The following is a 14,935-nucleotide window of genomic DNA, read 5'->3' as shown; positions in this document are numbered from 1 at the left end:
TGACATAAAAGCTTGTACAATGATTACATTAAATTAATTACAGAGGTGAATTGAGTCAAACAAAATAAACATTCTGCATGACATAGAGAGCAGTGTGGAATCCATATGGTTAAAAATTCCACGTGTGAAGAGAAGGAATATAAAGGTTGGGTTAGACTACCGACCCCCGGGACAAATGAGCAGACAGATGAAGAAATGTTTTCAGAGATTAGGAAAGCTGGAGAACTGGACAACACTATAATAATGAGTGATTTCAGCTACAAATTCAGAGGACAGTGAGAGTGTTTTCCAATTCATCGCAAACCCTCAGGAATATGAACACCACAACTAGCCTGACCCAAAAAAACGGGAGAAAAAGACCTCAGATGTGCTTCATAGGTCTAAAAAAAACCCCCATTATCTCAGTCGACTTATAATTCTTCCATAAACAACTTCTCAAAAAGTTCATTCACAAATTGCAGTATCTTAATCAGTTTATAATTCAGTCCAGGTAAGTTGTTAGTGTTCATATATCAAGCACAAAACAACAAAATCAATAGTTAGTTTGCAGAATTATTCTCAGGTGCTATGGGGCTAGTTGTTCATGTATGTGAAGGTGACTATAGGTTTGCAGTGATTTCAATAACCCCAGCATTGACAGGATAAATGTTACATGCTAGGGAGGTAAAATTCCTAGACATCATAAATGACTGCTCCTTGGAACAACTGTTCCAGGAACTGACAAGAGGGGAGAACCATTTTAGATTTGGTCCTTAGTGAAATGCAGGGCATAGTATGGGAGTAACTGTGTTAGGTCCGCTGGGAACCAGTGATTGTAATGAGATTAAATTTGAGCTCATATCTGGAGTGATGTCGCTAAAGAAATCTACTGTAGTGGCACTTAATTTTTTAAAGGAAAATGGTTAAAAAGAAGCTAAAAGGTTCAGTGGCAAAGGTTAGGACTGTAAACCAGGTATGGACGTTATTTAAAAATACCATCGTGGAAGTCCTGACCAGATATATTCCACATATTAAAGCTGGAAAAAAGAGGAAACGAGAGCTGGTATGGCTAAAAGGTGAAGTGAAAGAGACTATTAGAGCCCCCCCAAAATCCTTTAAAGAATGGAAAAAGGATCCAAATGAAGAAAATAAAAAGAGACATAAGCACTGGCACATTAGATTCAAAGCATTGATAAAGAAAGATTAAAAAACGAATATGAAGAGAAGCTTGTTAAAGAGGCAAAAACTCATAGTAACAATTTTTTTAGAAGCTTATTAGGAAATCTGTGGGACCAGTGCATGATCAAAGAGCAAAAGGGGTGCTCAGGGATGAAAAGGCCATAGCAGAGAGACTGAATGAATTCTTTGCTCCGGTCTTTACAAAAGAAGATGTAAGGGATCCACCTGAACTGGAAATGGTTTTAAAGGGTGATGATGTGGAAGAACTGAAAGAAATCTCAGTGAACCTGGAAGATTTGTATTTCAAAGTCCAGTTCAAATGTGCCTGTGTCATCTTTTAAAATTCTTCAAGGTATTTTCACTCTCCTAGTTCCTTTATCTTGGAATCTTTATAGATTCTTTTCTGCAAGGGGTGACCAACAATTCAAACTATCCTGTCCTTCTAGCAAAGGTATCAAAGGAGTCAAGATCTTTGGTCAATCTTTGACCTTTAAGTTCCCTCAACTTTGGAACAATCTTCCACTCTTTCTAAAAAGCTCTGTCTCCCTTCCCTTTTTTCGTAAGTCTTTGAAAACTATCCTGTTCATTAAGCATTTTGGTAACTAATTCTCTTGATATCTCCTTCTCTATAGTTCTTATTTCCTAAACTAACCATTGTAAACCGAGACGAGCTTTCCTCAATGGAAGTCTCGGTATACAAAGCCAAACATTAGATTAGATGTACTAAGTCACATTGACAAGTTAAAGAGTGATAAATCACCTAGACCAGATGGTATATTGAAAGAACTCAAACATGAAATTGCTGATCTGCTGTTATTGATCTATAACATGTCCCTAAATTCATCTGTAGTACCTGAAGATTGGAGAGTGGCCAATGTTATGACAATTATTGTTAAAAAGGGTTCTAGGGAAGATTCGGGAAATTACAGACCAGTAATCCTGACTTCAGGCAAAACAGTGGCCGCCTGTCCTCCTCCCTGATGATCGCTGGCAGGAGGGTTCCCAACCTCTCCTGCCAAAGGATACCCCCCCAACACCCCCTGATTGCCGGAAGGGTGTCCAACTCCTCTGCCGAAGGATGCCCCTGATCGCCAGCAGGAGGGTGCCCAAGCCCTCCTGCCAGAGGATACCCCCTGTTGCCGGCATAACAGTATTCAAAAACCTGAGCAATGTGTAAAATTTCTGTTTTAATTTATAAAAATGTCTAAGAAAACAGATGTGCTTTAAAAAATTTTCTACATGACATGATAAAGGATAAATGATAAAGGAAATAAAACGGTTAGGGCTCTTCAGCTTGGAAAAGAGATGGCTGAGGGGAGATATGATTGAAATCTACAAAATCCTGAGTGGAGTAGAATGGGTACAAGTGGATCGATTTTTCACGCCGTCAAAAATTACAAAGACTAGGGGACACTCGATGAAGTTACAGGGAAATAGTTTTAAAACCAATAGGAGGAAATATTTTTTCACTCAGAGAATAGTTAAGCTCTGGAACGCATTGACAGAGGATGTGGTAAGAGCAGATAGCGTAGCTGGTTTTAAGAAAGGTTTGGACAAGTTCCTAGAGGAAAAGTCCATAGTCTACTATTGAAATGGACATTGGGGAAGCCACTTCTTGCCCTGGATTGGTAGCACGAAAAGCTGCTATTATTTGGGTTTTTGCCAGGTACTTGTAACCTGGATTGACCACCATGAAGACAGGATACTGGGCTAGATAGACCATTGGTTTGACCCAGTACGGCTATTCTTATGTTCTTATATGTTGGGAAAAACCCACAAGATCAAATATATCTTCAATATTGTAAGACAACACTGTGTTGTCAATAAATGGTCAAGAATCAAACTGTATTCCTTTTTCAGCTAGCAGTCATGGTAATAACTAGAAGAAAAAATAAGAGTCAGAAAAAAATCGATAAGGGTGATTTTCATCTGTAATAGTTTTCTGTATTAATCTTGCCACTGGACAGAAACTATATCCACCCCTCCTTCTTCCACTGGCTTAACTAGCCATAAAAAGAAGATGACCTCAGAACGCTGTGGCAGGTTAAGAAAACCCCCACAGCCTCAGCCCAGGCCTGCTTAATTCAGCTCTCAGCAAAATGATGGATGAGCTGAAGCTACTAAGCAGTAAAATGCTGGATATAAAACCCTTTACATGCTTTAGTTCCAATTTGCGAGGATTGCTGCCATAGCAATACAACACAATACTATATCTAGGAAGCAGCGGTAAACATTTATGTCAACAGCCTCTCAACAGGGTGTAGCTACCATGTATATTATTCATGCAATATTAGGTTTCATGAAGAATATCTAGTCGGATAAAATGGACTTGATGAAATGTCTTGTAAATTTAAACAAACCGAAGATGCGCTTTTCAGCTTCTCATATTCCCTTTCTCTCTGGAAGACAGATTGACAAACACTTGCTGCAAACTGGATGGAAATGGCAGAGCTCTGTACTCTCGTTTCGCTTTATTAAATTACTGCACTGGTGTAAAGCCCCACAGTACAACCTGTCTTGGGGAAACTCAGGGTAAGTTACTGCCCACTTTCAGCAAACTATAGTGACGTGCTAGTTCTTTCTCTCTGCTGCAAACACTACCAATTTCTTCAATGGGGCCAATCCTGCAATATGTTTGTGAGTGACATTGCTGAAGGGTTAGAAGGAAAAGTGTGCCTTTTTGCAGATCATACCAAGATTTGTAACAGAGTAGACACTGAAGAGGGAGTGGAAAATATGAAAAAGGATCTGCAAAAGTTAGAGGAATGGTCTAATGCCTGGCAACTAAAATTCAATGCAGAGTAATGCATTTGGGAATTAATAATAGGAAGGAATCGTATATGCTGGGAGGAGAGAAGCTGATATGCACGGACGGGGAGAGGGAGCATGGGGTGATAGTGTCCGAAGATCTAAAGGCGAAAAAACAGTGTGACAAGGCAGTGGCTGCTGCCAGAAGGATGCTGGGCTGTATAAAGAGAGGCGTAGTCAGTAGAAGGAAGAAGGTGTTGATGCCCCTGTACAGGTCATTGGTGAGGCCCCACTTGGAGTATTGTGTTCAGTTTTGGAGACCGTATCTGGCGAAAGACGTAAGAAGACTTGAGGCGGTCCAGAGGAGGGCGACGAAAATGAAGGAGGCTTGCGCCAGAAGACATATGAGGAGAGACTGGAAGCCCTGAATATGTATACCCTAGAGGAAAGGAGAGACAGGGGAGATATGATTCAGACGTTCAAATACTTAAAGGGTATTAACGTAGAACAAAATCTTTTCCAGAGAAAGGAAAATGGTAAAACCAGAGGACATAATTTGAGGTTGAGGGGTGGTAGATTCAGGGGCAATGTTAGGAAATTCTACTTTACGGAGAGGGTAGTGGATGCCTGGAATGCGCTCCCGAGAGAGGTGGTGGAGAGTAAAACTGTGACTGAGTTCAAAGAAGCGTGGGATGAACACAGAAGATTTAGAATCAGAAAATAATATTAAATATTGAACTAGGCCAGTTAGTGGGCAGACTTGCACGGTCTGTGTCTGTGTATGGCCGTTTGGTGGAGGATGGGCAGGGGAGGGCTTCAATGGCAGGGAGGGTGTAGATGGGCTGGAGTAAGTCTTAACAGAGATTTCGGCAGTTGGAACCCAAGCACAGTACTGGGTAAAGCTTTGGATTCTTGCCCAGAAATAGCTAAGAAAATAAAATAAAATAAAATAAATTTAAATTGAATCAGGTTGGGAGACTGGATGGACCATTCGGGTCTTTATCTGCCGTCATCTACTATGTTACTATGTATGTTACTATCCTACACAAACAGTGCGACAACCATACTTAAGGGATATATGTAAATCTATGTAAAGTAATGTATGTAAAGGTATTGTCATCGCCTGGAAATGACCAGCCATCTTCTAATGTAATCCGCTTAGAACCGCAAGGTACAAGCGGAATAGAAATCACTAATGTAATGTAATGTAATGTAATATATATGCACAGAGGTGTCTTTTACCGTATTTCCCCCACATATAGGTCACCCCCTTGTATAGGCCACAAAAAATGCCTATACAAGTTTAAAAACTGGTAGATAAGCTGCCCTACTGTATTAGCTGTGGCTTATCTACCAGTAACTTGGGCGGCCTATACAATGTTTAAAAAACATCCCCCCGCCCTCTCTTGCTCCCCTTGCTGGCGGCAGCCTTCTCAAATCACGCTGCCAGCATTGCAGAGCAGGAGTAATCTTTGCATCTGCAGGCTGGCCCCGCACTGCTTCCTGTATGGCTTTACCATTGAGTCCCACGAGAACTGACAGCAAAGCCATACAGAAAGCAGTGTGGGGACGGTCTGCAGATGCAAAGATCGTTCCTGCTCTGCAACGCTGGTGGCACGATTCAAGGAGGCTGCTGCCAGCAAGGGAGGTGGGGCCGGCCTGCACACAAAGATCACTCCTGCTGAGCAATGCTGGGGGCACGATTCTAGGAGGCTGCCGCCAGCGAGGGAGACAAGGGGAGGGAGGTAAGGGAGGGTGGGGGGATGATTTAAAACCCTGTATAGGCCGCCCCAGATATGCAAGCCGCACCTACTGGGCTAGCTTGCAAAACCCATATATAGGCTGCGGCTTATATATGGGGAAATACGGTACTACAATATAAGCCTGAACAAGTCCAATCAGGTTTTGTATTTGTATAGAAGAAGTACACCCCTATTTCTACCCAAATCAATACAATTATTTCAAAACATTGGGATGTGGCACCATTAGCTTGTGAAGAATTCCCTGAATAAGTGATGTTTCATATCGCCGTACGAAAAACATAGGGGGAAATAATAAATTCTACCAGACAATCTGCTCAAAGAAGTGAAACTAGAGGATATCACACTACCTGTGGTAAATGTCAGTGGTGTCCTTATTGTGATGGTAAGGGAGAGTTGGCAGGACCTCAATACAGGGAGAAGATATTGTCTCCTGATACTCTTGCAGAGTTCTTCAATAATAAAATTTTACATTTGAGAGCAACATTACAATTTCTTATTTGCAACTATGATGCTTCACAACTTAGTTACTTGGAAGATTGCTCAAGGGCTGATATATCCTGGGATTATTTCCAAACCCCAGACCGGCAACAGTTTTTTAAGTTGTTCAATAAATATGTCAAATCGAATTGTTTGCTGGCCGATTGTCCCCCCAACGTAATGAAAAATGCTTCATCTACTTTTAAAGCGGATTTATTTATTTATTTGATTAAGGGACTGTTAATTGATGAATTGGGTCAAATTTTGGTTACCCCTATTCTTAAAGACCAGAAATTATCAATTGCCACGAAATCCAATTATAGACCCAGAGCAAGCATTCCTTTGTTTACCAAATTACTGGAAGGTTTAGTTAATTTAGAATTAGTAAGTTATTTGGATAAATTTAATATCCTTAATGACCATCAGTCGGGATTTAGAAGAGGATATAGTACGGAGACCGTCTTAACTTCAATGCTTGATTATCTTCATGGTCTATTTAGCAAAGGCACTAGTGCCTTAATTCTTCAGCTAGATTTTAGTAGTGCCTTTGATCTAGTAGATCATGAAATATTGTTGAGTTGTTTAGACACAAAAGGACTTTGAGGAAGGGTCTGGAACTGGTTTTAAGGTTTTTTGAAGAAAAGATTTTATTGAGTGATTTGTGATGGTAACTATTCTCATTCATGGAGTAATCCATCCGGTGTGCCCCAAGGTTCTCCGCTATCGCCTACCTTATTCAACATCTACATTTCCCCTCTAGGACATTTATTACAGAGTTTAAATGTAAAATTATATATATACGCAGATGACATTTCTATTTTAATCCCTCTAAATAATTTTATCTCTGAAATTTTAAACCAGATATCTTCTAATATGACTCAGATAGAACAGTGGACAATTAATTTCAAACTGAAACTCAATACGGAAAACACCAAACTTTTCTTGGCTAGTCCCAACGACAAAATAACAAATTCATTGCTTCATCTTAATGGTCATGACTACCCGATTATTAAATCTATCATAGTTCTGGGAGTCACACTAGACCGACATTTAACACCAGCAGAACACACGAACTTAGTGGTACAAAAATGCTTTTTTACATTGTGGAAATTAAGAAGCATAAAAAAATATTTTAATCCTTTATCGTTCAGACTATTGGTGCAGGCATTAGTTTTATCTATTTTAGTCTATTGTAACATCATCTATTTAGAAGCACCCAAAAAAATTCTAAGGAAATTAAGGATAATTCAGAATACAGCTGTTCGATTGATTTTTGATTTCAAAAAGAATGACCATATTAGTCCATATTATCGTTTACTTCATTGGCTGCCTTTGGAGGCAAGAGTATTATTCAAATTTTCCTGTATCTGCTTTAAGCTGATATCGGGATTGTCTCCAGCTTATCTTTTTCCTCATTTTGTGTTGCGTAGACCATCAAGAGAAACTAGAAACTTCTGCTTATTTGCTTATCCAAAAATTAATGGGTGTAGATAAAAGACCTTCTTAGATAGGACCCTAGCATTTCAAGCTGGTAGGCAACAATCTAGGTTAGGTAAATGTATTCAGCAAGATATGTTATCCTATTGCTGTTAATTAAGACCACTTTGTTCGATAAGTTTATTACCTAATGAGCGTTTTATTATTGAAATTCTATTTTACAAATATTTGTATTTTTTACTGTATTATTGTATTTCGCTGATTATCCAGCTCTTTTTAGTGTAAACCGCCTAGAACTTTTGGTTATGGCTTATAAAAGAATAAAGTTATTATTATTATTATATAGTAACATAGTAAATGACGGCAGATAAAAGACTTGGATGGTCTATCCAGTCTGCCCATAAGTTATACCCATTAAAAAATACATGATTACATTAACTTGTCTCTTCTTTGATATTTCTGGGCTGTAAACTGTAAAGTCTGGTATTGTCCTAGGTTCCAAATGCTGAAGTTACCGTCCAAGCTCACTCCAGCAAACACTAAAGGGGCAGGTTTCACTAATTCATAATCGGAATCGGCAAACTTGCTAGTGAACTCCCGAAGAAAATCTACCCAGTTACATGTAAACAGAGAAAGCATGTGGGCCCTATTTTTGTAGGCAGAGGAATGGGTGTGTAGATGTTGGCCCTGCATCATGAGGAAATCAAGGATTTTCACATCTTTATAATTTGGCTCAAAGTGCTGTATGCACGTCGTGAAAATATCGACATACTTTTTAGCTACAACCAGGCTTGCAATCTCCACTCTGCTAAGTTCTGAATTACCTGTTTAGATGCCTTAAAAACTGCCTTCCATGTGTTCTGAACGGAGTTCAAGAGGCATCACTCATACAGAGACACACACAGCTCTAAAATTCAACATAACATAACATAAAAACTTACTTCTATACTGCATAACCATAAAGTTCCATGCGGCTCACAAAAGAAAAAGATGATAGTCTAAATAAAGTTAGTTACCTAAAACTTCGATGTGTAGATGTGTTTTTAAGTGTTTCCTAAACTGTTGATATGTATTAGTGATCGTCAATAAAGAGTTTAGGTCCTTGTCCCAGTAAGCTGCTTGATAAGATAAGACACGATGGTGATATTTTTAAAATCTACATCCTTTGACAGATGGAAAAGAGAAAAATATCTCTGAGGGCCTGATTCTCCAAAGTGCGTCCCGATTTTAGGCAGCTGTAGGCGTCCTACAGCTGTCTAATCAGCCAATCGGGATGCACGTTTTTAAAAAAAAATGCTCCCCAGGCAGGCCGCCTATATTGAAGGCGAGGCCCACAAGACACCTAGGCCCTGATTCTGTATAGGACGCCCGGGAGAGGCGTCCTATTCAGAATCGGCCTACACTAAACCCCGATTCTGTAACCGGCGTCCATGTTACAGACGCTGGTTAGAGAATCGGGTTAGATTAGACACGGCCCGCTACACTTATCGCGGCAAGGGATCTCTCTGCTGCTATAAGTATAGCGGGCCATGGCCTGTCCGATCGCTGGCAGGAGGGTGCCCAATCCCTCCTGCCTGAAGACGCACCCTCCCCCCCCAGGCGCTAACAACCCCCAAACCTCCACCCCACCAAACTAACCTGTTCTTACGGCCATATGGGTCTTAGATTAAGTGGGGATGGGCGGACCCGCTATGCCTAAGGCCTGATTGATCCAGGCTTCTAGAGACTGGGCCAATCAGGCCTTAGACTTCAGCGGGATGGGCCGGGAAGGGGCGGGCCCGCCTCATTTCGACCAGGCGTGCCTGCTGGCTGGACGGGCAAGACCCATCTGGCCGTAAGAACAGGTTAGTTTGGTGGGGTGGAGGTTTGGGGGTTGTTAGCGCCGGGGGGGGGAGGGTGCGTCTTCGGGCAGGAGGGATTGGGCACCCTCCTGCCAGCGATCGGACAGGCTGCGGCCCGCTATACTTATAGCGGCAGAGAGATCCCTTGCCGCGATAAGTATAGCGGCCGCGTCTACTTACAATGTAGACCAGCATTTTGCTGGCCTACATTTTAAGCTTCTCCTCTACTAGGGAGATGCGTAGGGCCGCCTAGGTTTGCCTAAGGCCCGCCTAAGGCCCTTAGGCGAGCTTAGGCATCTTGCGGGTCTCCCTAGGCTCCCGGAGGCGCCTTCAGGCCTGCCTGGGGAGCATTTTTTTAAAAAAACGTGCATCCCGATTGGCTGATTAGAAAGCTGTAGGACGCCTACAGCTGCCTAAAATCGGGACGCACTTTGGAGAATCAGGGCCTAAGTGCCTAGAACGTTTTACATTAACGAATGTAAAAGCATCCACTAAATAACCAGGTGCAAGTCTAAATGCGTTAAAACAAATACATCCAAACTTGAATTTCACCCAAGTCTCTCGGCAACCAATGTAGTTCACGGAGAAAAGGAGTAACATGATGAAAAATCAATCGAATTGTGGCATTTTGAATAATGCGTAATCTATGGGTTTCTTTTGAGTGCCTGCTAGATAAACAATATTACAATAATCCAGTTGACTTAAAATCAACGATTGTACCAGTAATCTGAAAGGTGAGATATCAAAATATGCTCGTATAGTATGTAGTTTTCATAAAGTGTGGAAAGCTTTTTGTACCATGCCATCAACTTGAAACTGTCTTCTAGTGCTTGATCTGAGATGCTAAAAATGATATAAACTTTTTTTTTAAAGAAATGGATCTAATTATTCTAAAGGAATTTTTTTTACCACTTCACCATTTCCACTCCTTTTGGGAGATTTCAATCTTCATTTCAATGATATATCTAATCCATATACTTCTGATTTTCTAACTCATGCTAATGATCTCAACTTTGCACCATTAAAAACCGGCATAACACATATAAAAGGTCATACCCTAAACATGATTTTTGCCCCTTGCGAATTACTTTCAAACTTCTCAGAACCTGATATACTCAAAGTTCCCTGGTCCGACCATAGTCTTATTCAAACAATCCTAGAACTACACCCTCACTATGATTCCCCTAGGTTACCCAAAGTTATCAAGGTAAGAGATTTCCAAAATATTGATGATTCCCTTATTACATTACCATTGATCGATTTAGATAAATTTAACTCTGTAACAATAAACGAACAATTAGCTATCTGGAACAATACTTGTCAATCTCTTCTAGATAAAATAGCTCCAACAATAACCCAAACAATTTCCCCTAAAAAGCAAAAAAATCCTTGGTACAATTCTTCTCTCGCTTTATTAAAACGACAGTTGCATTCAGCAGAACGCAAATGGCGCTCCAAACCCACACAAAATAATTTGGACAACTATAAACAACACTCTCAATATTACAGTCAAATGATTAATAATACAAAGAAACAATACTATACTAAAAAAATCTCCAAAACCAAGAATTCCTCATCTCTTTTCAAAATCCTAAAGCAATTAACGATTTTCAAACACAAACCAGCAATTTCAACAGAAGATACTCCCTCTGCCAACTGTCTAGCAAGCTTCTTTCAAACTAAAATTACAACAATTAGATCAAGTATAACTAACAAAGTTTCTACTTGTCCAGACAAGTATAGTTTTGACATATCCTCAACCAGTGCCATCTCTGATACCAAAGATGAAGATCAAAAAAGGTATATGTCATTAAAAGCCACATGTTCTAAGTTTATTCTTCCATCTTTAAAAGAAATAGAACATTTATTTCAATCTATAAAACTTAAAGGTTCCAAAACTGAATCCTTTCCACCTTTTCTTCTTAAACGTTATTTTTCAATATTTGGACCGGCTATTCTCCAAATTATTCACAAAAGTTTGTCTACTGCATCTCTCCCAACTGAATGGAAACACTCTGTTCTCCTTCTGATTATTAAGGATTCAAAAATCAGTCTCAACGATAGTTCAAATTATCGTCCAATAGCCAATCTTCCTTTTTTAGCAAAACTAACAGAAAAAGTAGTATTTCAACAATTGTCAGATTTAATTGACAAAACTCAGGTTTTGCATCCTAACCAATCAGGATTTCGTAAAAATCATTGTAGGTCTCTTCACATCTATTCACTATTATTTGGACCAACATAAATCTGTCATACTCATTTCCCTAGATCTAGCAGCAGCATTTGACACAATTGATCATCATTTACTACTTCAACGACTCTCTTCCATCGGTATAAATGACCAAGTTCTTGAATGGTTTCGATCTTATTTTACAGATAGATTCTCAACAGTGTACTTCAAAAATTCTTTTTCAGAACCTTATCAAACTAATTACAGAGTCCCGCAAGGTTCTATATTGTCTCCTTTACTGTTTAACATCTACTTGGCCCCTCTTTTAACCCTTTGTCAATCCATTGGGTTCACAGTATATGCTTATGCAGATGATTTCCAACTTCTGCACACAATTGATCCCACAAGTTCACACGACATTTCTAACATTAACCAAAAGCTAGCCAAAATCCATGACTGGCTAAATGTCAGTAAGCTATCCCTAAGCATCAACAAAACTACCACTGTGCTCTTCTCAGGGAAAGAAGGGATACAACTTATTAACCCAGTCCTAATCGATAACAAGCCACTCAAACAAACTAACAACACTAAAATTTTGGGTGTGCTAATAGATAATAAACTCACGTTTCGTTCGCACATCAGTGCATTGGTCAAAAATTGTTTCTATAAGTTGAGGATGATACGATCACTAGTCCCCCTCCTTGATAAATTCTCCCTTAATACACTAGTTCATTCCCTAGTAATATCTAAATTAGATTATTGTAATTCTTTATTAAAAGGGGCATATTTAAAAGACATAAGGCGTCTTCAACTTATACAAAACACAGCAATAAAGATAATTTCAGGCTCAAAAAAATTTAACCATGTCACACCTTTATTGCAAAAAGCTCACTGGTTGCCAATAACATATAGGATTACATATAAAATAGCTCTTCTAGTCTTCAAGACTATACAGACCAACACTCCGGCATTTATAGATAGACTTTTGATTCCACATAGCTCATCGAGAGTTCTTAGATCAACTTCACAGTTTACTCTTAACGTTCCTTCCTTGAAAATTATCGGAACACGCCGTGCTTCTATTTTTTCTGTCACAGCTCCAATGACTTGGAATTCTCTTCCTTTATATATAAGACTCGAACAAGATTTGCAGAAATTTAAGAGTAGCTTAAAGTGCCTTCTTTTTAAAGAAGCCTTTAACTGAAAATATAATGTCCATTCAAGAGGTAATACTTTACGATTTCTGCCATCTCCAAATCAAGATTTCTAATAGCTCTCTTATTCGACCCCACTTCCGCCAGCAATCCTCGTCTTCCTACCCTCCTTATGTACTTCCCTTTTATGTACTTTTTTTTAAAAATTGTATTTCCTCCCCTCTTTCCTATTGTTTCCTGTGGTTTTAAAAAGCAATTATCCATGTAGGTCTGGTTAATGTATTATGTATATGTGATTTCTCTAAAATCCTATTTTTATCTTTTGTACAACGCTTTGTAATTTGGAAAAGCGTTCAATCAAATAATATGAATAAACTTGAAACTTGGCTCTTACTAGATTTCAAGCTAAAATCAAACAGTACAAAATCCTTCAAAAGACTTGCAGCAAATTAGTTTCAAGAGCACCAGTTGTCTCTCTTATCTATGATACCTACAGAAACAAAATAACAGAGGCAGCTCAACCCCCACAAATCAGAAGTAAACAAAATTGGACTGAGCAAAATCATGTTCAGTAGATGGGGTTTTACATTTCAATGTCTAAACACAAGCAGATGTGCCTACTATCATTTTACAGAGCCATTAACTTTACACAAATATTTTAATACATCACTGCCAAAACCAATAGTGTACAAAAATGATGTGAACAAAAAAACACTCCACATGATTATGTACAAAAGAACAGCTATGTACAGTAAAACCTTGGATTGCAAGTAACTTGCTTTGCAAGTGTTTTGCAAGACAAGCAAAATATTTTATTAAATTTTGACTTGATATACAAGCAATGTCTTGCAATACAAGTACATACCGTATACGCACATCACATCATCACAACTGAGACGATGGTTCTTCTCTCTCTGATGCTGTAGGAGTGCAGTGAGCGAGATCTTGCAATACAAGTACGTATAGTATTTTGTATTAAAGTTTTTGGGTTGTGGAACGAATCGTCTTGAGTTTCCATTATTTCCTATGGGGAAATTCGCTTTGATATACGAGTGCTTTGTTGGATTACAAGCATGCTTCTGGAACAAATTATGCTCGCAAACCAAAGTTTGACTGTATTTAGAAATGTATATCCCGTAGACTCGAGCCTACAAAGACCTACAATTCATCACAAAGAGCATTTCCAAATACTGTACAAACAAACCTTGGATAGCGAATAACTTGGTGTGCGAGTGTTTTGCAAGACGAGCAAAACATTTTATTAAATTTTAACTTGATAAATGAGCGTTGTCTTGCAGTACGAGCAAGTATACGTGCGTCACGTCATCAGAACCCACAGCTCAAGCGCACACATCTTATGCTGAGCGTGGCTGAACGTAATAAAAGCGTCATGCCTAATTTACCCACAGTTCAAGCATGCACCACATATACGCATCTTACGCCGAGCGCGGCTGATGTACTCATAGCTCATGCGCTCTCAGCATACAGTATTTTGTATTAAAGTTTTGGGGTTGTTGAACGAATCGTCTGAGTTTACATTATGCTTCTGGAACGAATTATGCTCACAAACCAAGGTTTTACTGTATTGACTGGAAGAGCTCTGCTACATACAATGGCCGTGTCTAGGCACCATTAAAGTTCCCTTCACACTTCCCCTCAGATTAATAGATCTCTTAAATTAGCTTCAATTTCCATTTCCTTATTTTTTTATGTTAACCGAGTCGAGCCCCTAATTTAGGAGATGACCTGGTAAGGATTGGATTGGATCCACTCTCTCTCACACACACTTCAAATCTTGGGCAATACTTTCACCAGAAGGAAGTGAGCATGAAGACATTGTCATCCTGCACTCAAAGTCTGGATGGGACAGTGCCACTGAACTGACTCAACCTTCCTAACAATTGCCTTCCGTGCCAATCTAGTCCTGAATCTTATGAGAGAGTAGCAATCAGATGTCCAGGGTAGGGGCAGATGACACCTTTGCTGCTGTAGACATAGGTTTAGTAGGCCTGTCCATCAATATATGTCTGGTCTTAGGATCAAGTGGGCTAACCCTCAATTTGGCCGATTTGCAGTCTTTAGGATCTATGCATCAAGCGGAGCAAGTTAAAAGCCAATGAGTTTTGCATTTTTTTGCATGTGATTCAAAGGGCTGTCCCCATTGGCCACTTGGACAATTGAGCTAAG

General features: G+C 39.5%; 1 protein-coding gene across 2 annotated transcripts in view; it reads right to left on the bottom strand.

Annotated features, from left to right (window-relative positions):
• The window catches only part of PREP (prolyl endopeptidase), a 265,867-nt gene that overhangs the window by 9,080 nt on the left and 241,852 nt on the right, over positions 1–14,935 (bottom strand). The window lies entirely within an intron of this gene.

Source organism: Geotrypetes seraphini, chromosome 3 (genome assembly GCF_902459505.1).
Source record: "Geotrypetes seraphini chromosome 3, aGeoSer1.1, whole genome shotgun sequence".
In the NCBI taxonomy this organism is placed as follows: domain Eukaryota; kingdom Metazoa; phylum Chordata; class Amphibia; order Gymnophiona; family Dermophiidae; genus Geotrypetes; species Geotrypetes seraphini.
This window is presented reverse-complemented; position numbering and strand designations above follow the sequence as displayed.